The following is a 6195-nucleotide window of genomic DNA, read 5'->3' on the forward strand; positions in this document are numbered from 1 at the left end:
AGACTCAACTCAGTCACAGCCCTCAGGAGTCCCATCCTGTGAGGGGAAGTAGGGAGCTGATAAGAGTGCCTTTTTCTACAGGAGAACAAAAAAGAATGATAATACCATCACCTACTGCAGGCCAGGCCCTGCGCTGAGATCTTTTCATCACCACCCTGACATCCCGAAGTACACAGTATCACCCCATTTCACAGAGAAGAAAAACAAGGCCCAGGGAAACAGAGAACTTGCCCAGGGAGGCAGAGCTAACGGGGGACTCACTGGAACTTGAGCCCAGCCATCCTTTGGTCTCCTGGAGAAAATGAACTGCTCCTCTGTGTGTGGGCACAGTTGTGTGTGCATCTTGTCATAACAATTTCCACCAGTGGGTGTTATTAGTATCACACTCAATTTACAGGCAAGAAGTGGGGTAACTTGTCCAAGGTCACACAAGTGAGTGGCTGAGGCCAGGAAAGGAGCCTAAGCTTTCTCTGCTTTCCTATCCTTGCCTGCAGGTTGGCTCAAAAAAAAAAAAAACCCAGAGGAAGACCTAAAGCAGTCCAGTCGCCCCTAAGCAGCTCTGGACACCCACTCTCCTCCTTGGATCAATTCATCCATCTGTCCATTTAACCATCCCCCAAACGGGAAAGAAGACCCGCTGCTGTAGACATAACACTGGAGAGAAAGCATTTCAGGTGTGGATCTTGTCTGCAGAGTTTCCAGTGTACACAGGAAGATGAAGCTACATTTGACAGTAAGTACTAGAAAAATAAATCAAAATAAAAATACAAGAGATATCACAGAAGACATGATTAATTGCCAAGTTACCGACACAGACAAATTCAATGCTCTGGGAATGACTCTGGATGTGTTTCTCAAGGACACTGGTGTCAGGGGCAGAAGGAAGGAAGGCTGCTCATCTCTTCTTTATGGAACCTTGTGTTGCTCGAATTGTTACAATAAGCAGGTGTTAATTTTATTTTGCATGCGTTAATCTTATAATATAAAATACAGTAAATAAGACAGACACACAAAACGTAATTGTAGCTCAAGTCCAGAGAGGCCTTTTGGTAGCCAGGGAAGGCATAATGGAGGAAATGAGTTTGAGGGCGGGGTGGGGGGGTAGGTACTCTAGATGGCAGAATAGTCTGTGCGAACACCTCAAGCTAGAAAGCCTAAGGCAAGGCCCCGCCTAAGAGGTGATCCCTCTCCTGATGAACTGAGGTCATACTCTTATCTCCCCAAGCCTATGAGGACAACTCAAGCTGGCAGCCTGGGTGGGCGTCAAGAGTGTCTCTTGGGTGAGGCATCTGCATCTCATGCAGCTGATGTCACTGCCCTCCAGCCAGCAGGTGCAAGGACAGGCCATGGTGGCACTTGGCCCAATTCAACTCACTTGCTACAGATCTGCCTGGATGTATTCTGAGGTGGCTAGGGTAAATTCACTCTTCACAGAAAGGAATGGCGTGCCCAAGCTTACACACAAGTTGATGGCAACAGTTGTTCTGCCTGGCCAGCTGACACAGTCCTCATGGTACTCTTAAAGTCCCTTTTCCTCCTTCCACCTAAGGAAGCTCACCCCAGGCCAGCTCAGACGGCCCAGGTACCCCCGTTCCTGTTCTAATCCGCATTAGCTTCAGCTCCCTCCTGAGGCCTGCTGTCTGACCCCTTGTCCTGCGGAAGCTGAAACCAGCTTGGCCTTCAGCCTAAGAATGCACTAACTAGCCCACATTCCTGCAGTTTTCTGTCACCCACTTATCTGCCTCCTGCTCCTGCAGGGGTTTCCAGGTATCAAGGCCCACAGGTGAGAGGCCCTTTCCAAACTAGCTCCCAAGACTGAGCCTGGAGGGAGGAGCCCCCAGGACGTACATTCTGGGAAGCTCCCGATCAGTATGACATGAGAGTGACCCTGGTTCCTGTGTTCATCATACCTGGTGGGCCAGGTCTTGTCCAGCCTAGAGAGTTCAGTCAAGCAGCCACAGGGGAAAAGAGGTTGGCGAACCACTTGTGGCCGCTCCATGGCCTCTGCATGCTGAATCTGACTCAGTGGAGAGTCAGCAGAGAAAGAATGCAGGTTGAGGCCCTACTCCCCCATTTCCTAGGAAATACACTGTCTCTGTACTTGTGAGTCTTATCTGTAAAATGGGTACAGACAGCCTACACCGTGGCTGATAAAGCAAGTAAATGGCCCAGCACGGTCGTGGGTACGGCCCGCACCTCCTTCCCTGATAACTGGTACTCATCAGTGCTCCCGTAAGAAATGAAATAAGCAATAATTACTCCTTCAACCACCCCATTAAACCTTAGAGCATCCCTCCCAATGCTCTGAGTTAGTTCCCACTTTGTAGGTGAAGAGCTGGGGTGCTGAGAAGCTGAGCAGCTTCTCTGCAGTCACAGGCTTGTTAGGGAGCAGTCTGGGCTGGAACTCACCTACCATGCCAAGAAAGGCAGCTCTGCTTTGCTGAGCTCTTACTAGGTGCCAGGCTCTGGGCTAAGTTCTCTGACCATCACATACAGGTCAGTAGTAATCACAGGACCCTTGTGTATTAGGTGGCACCATTATCCCCATTTTATAGATAATGAAACTAAGCTGGAGAGAAGCCGGGTCGCTTGTCCAAGGCCACACGGATGATAAGCTGCATGCCAGGGCTGCCTGACTTCAAAACCCTGCAGTGGGGCCCCTTCTTACCCCCAGAGCCTGGCCCTGGGTCAAGGGAGGAATGCACGGCTCTGGCTGTCCCATGCCCAGCTCCGGGCAGCTCCCCATCCATATCTGGACCCTCCGAGATGGGGTGGATGTAAGGCTAGAGCCCAGGACTGGAGGCTACTCCTCATGGGCCCTGTCCCTTGAGGGTGAAGCAGGTAGTAGATTCAGTCCTGTACAGACCCGGAATCTTTCTGATAAGAACCAGCCCCAGAACCAGCAGGACCCAGACCTGAGAGCAGCACACATGAGGGCCAGTTCTGGGCCTCGCTGGAAAGTTAGTGGGCCTGCCCATCCGCCTTCCTTCCCCTGTCCCCTCTCGGGGCTAACTGCTCCCCAGGGCTGGAGCCCCTCTTGATTCTAGACTGGAGGTCTATCTTTGGCAAAGTTACTTAACTTCTCTGAGCCTCAGTTTCTTCATCTACAAAACGGGAACAACAGTTCCTGAGTCTTGGGTAGTTGTGAGAACAAAGCAGGTGGTGAGTGTAAAGACCCTGGAACAGCGGCCACTGCACAAAACTTAGTCTCTTTCTTTTATCTAGACCCTCAGTGCTCTCTGCTTCCTGCAGGCTTTCTCCAATGAGGTGGGAAGGGGCCTGTACCTGTCCCTTATATCTGAAGGCAGTGGTGTGGGACAGGGGATGGGACAGCTGACCAGAAGTCAGACAACCCCCAGCTCTGCTGCTCACTAGCCTGTCTTGAGGACCTTTCTCTCATCTCTCAAATGAGGTGAACAATCCCTTCCCAGCTTCTATCCTATGGCACCAAATAAGATGACATCGACAAAAGAGCTCTGTAAACTGTAAAGTGCTGTGCAAAGGTCAAGGGTGAATAATAACATTGACACCAACATAAACAGCAGCCATCACAATATGCCAGGCCTAGGCACACGAAGCACTTTAAATGAATTTCCCCATTTAATTTTCCTAACCTAGAGGAGGCACAGTTCCCACTGTACTGATGAGAGAAGAAGCCCAGAGAGGTTACGTTATTGACTCATGAAAACACAGTGAGTGGCAGCAGAGCAGGATTTGAACCCAGAGGCACTAGCCCATCTTGTTATCCTACCTGGACTATTCCCCTGCTTTGGTTGATAGCCCTTGCCCAGCTGCCGGCTGTGTCTTTAGGTTCTGGGGAAGGGACAAGTCTGAGGTCTAGTCTGGCCACCACAGACATATTTGCCTTTTAAGCTTCTAGTTCTGAAATGAAAGGCCGTGTCCTCTTTCAAAGGCACTCAGGTAGCATACAGCAGGAAAGGGCTTTGCTGTCCTTGACCTACAGAGCGGCAAACACCTTCACCCACCCACCACCCTGCTCTGGTCCTCAGGGAGACAAGCAGGAGGCTGCTAACAGGGGCTGCCAAGGGGCCCTGCCCAAGAGCTGCTGGGAGCCAAGAAAAAATGGTAGGTGGGTTTCACCCAGCATTAGCCTTGCCCCCTGGGGTCAGAAAGAAAGATCTTTTATCTAAAAGACATAGTTGCCTGTAATTCCTAGCTCTCAAATTAGAATCTTTTCTATCTTATAGGAAAGTTTCTGTCTCTTTGAGAAGATTTGTCCCCTTTTAGGTGTCTTCTTCTATTTTACCTACTTTTGAGTATCTTAAGGGTTTTTTAAAAACTTAATTTAGTAAGTATTTATCGAATCTAAGTTCTCTCATTGATGGATTATTGTCTGGCTTTTCATGAGCTAACCCCTTCGGTATTTAGGGTCCCGGGATGGGGTCAGCAGGAAAAATGGCGAAGATCTCAGCTGCTTAGGGGTGCCAAGTCAGGACCACTACATGTGACAGTACGAAATGGTGTGATTTCACGTGGAATAAGATCCCAACAGGCAGATGTTAACTCAGTGAAGATTAGGGATAGAGCTGCAAACATGACAGACGTGGGATTCTAATCTAAGGATAAGACCACCAACACTAAGGTCAACCAGAGGTCCAAAGGCCTCACAAGGGGCAAAAAGAACTTTGGTTAGAGGCTTAGCATGCAAGCCTGATTATCAGGAGGCCAAGAAAGATTGCTTTCTACAATGAGTAACTCCCAACAAACCATTGTTATAACTTTTATCTGCTCACAACCTTAAAATCTGATCTAGTGTGCTCAGCCTTGACTCCTTTTGCTCACATCTTGCAAAACTCATAGTCAAGATGACAGAACTAAGTGGCAACCTGAAGCCAGAAAAGCAAGGACCACAGCTATCAGTTCTTGTGCACCCACTATGTGCACACACACCATGCTACCATTTCAACGTGTGTGCTCTCTAGTTCTCAAAACTCTGCAGTTTGAGTTTTATTAGTTTTGCTTTACGGATGAAGGAAATGAGGATCAGAGAAAAGTAACTTACTCAGGATCACGCAACTGATGAGGCAGGCATTCTAACTCGGTTTCACTTACTCCAAAGCCCACAGTCTCTCTATTCTGCCAAACTCCTCCTTTAACTGGGCCTGGCCTGGCAGGTTTTGCTGACAGCCCTCCTCTGCAGCCCTCTCACTGGCCCCTCTGCTGGGTGCTTACCGAGGAGGTGCTTGATGATGGCTTGATTATGCTCCCAGAGGTTGCTGAAGGTCCCCCAACGTGAGTGACCATCAGGCACAGGGTTGGCTTTGATCCATCCACCACAGGCATAGGTGAAGAAGTCCTGGCAGGGGTCCACCGTGGGGTCCATGGAATTCAAGATGGAGCTGGTCACTGAGACACAGGCCTGGCTTAGGCACACTGAGGGGGTTCCTGACAGGGATTAAGGATAAGAAGACAGTGAAGGGTGGGTAGGGAAGAATGCAGAAGTACAGTGCAGATGGCCTGGGGTCTTGGGGTACCATGTCCCGCCCTGGCCCTGACCAGATTTGGAACTAAATGATGGAACCAGATTTGGAACTAGACTCTTCCAGAGAAACGATTTTAGTAGATTGAAAATCTTCTGGCTCATAAATTAAGACTTCTGTTTAGCTCCCTAAAATCCTTTCTATGGCTTAAAAAGTACCGGAACCAAGGTGTTTCTCTTAATTAGTCCTTCCTTCTACAAATATTCATTGACTTTTGATTATTTCTTGATGTTCAGCAAATTCGTTTACTCATCATGCATTCATTTGTTCAAAAAATAATTACTGAATATCTTCCAGGTTCTTTGCTGGGTGCAGTGTGTGTGTGTGGGGGGCGGTGAGGGATATAAAAGGCATAGTTCTTTCCCTCAAGAGCTAATAATTTATTTGGGGATATACACATTCTATAGGAAAAGTTAAAAGGCAGCAGTAGGAGAAACATCTGTCGTTCATTCTGCGAGCATAACTCAGTATATGCAATACATGCCCAGTGGGTGACGCAGACAATATGGTGCCAGGACTTAGGAAGAAGACTTTTAGGAATAGAAGGAACTACAAAAAAATCATTCCCGCTGAACACAGGCAGGAGGGTTCCCTTACTGAATCCTCAACATCACCCCAGAACAAAACAACCCCAAGGGATCATTTTGCTAATGTGCATTTTTACATGTGAGGAAAGTGGGGCACAGACAAGCTA

General features: G+C 48.6%; 1 protein-coding gene across 1 annotated transcript in view; it reads right to left on the reverse strand.

The window, feature by feature from the left end:
• The window catches only part of ECE1 (endothelin converting enzyme 1), a 58550-nt gene that overhangs the window by 31796 nt on the left and 20559 nt on the right, over window positions 1-6195 (reverse strand). The gene's annotated exons all lie outside the window — the stretch shown is intronic.

The sequence above is a fragment of the Pteropus vampyrus genome, unplaced genomic scaffold (genome assembly GCF_000151845.1).
Source record: "Pteropus vampyrus isolate Shadow unplaced genomic scaffold, Pvam_2.0 Scaffold36, whole genome shotgun sequence".
Lineage (NCBI taxonomy): Eukaryota > Metazoa > Chordata > Mammalia > Chiroptera > Pteropodidae > Pteropus > Pteropus vampyrus.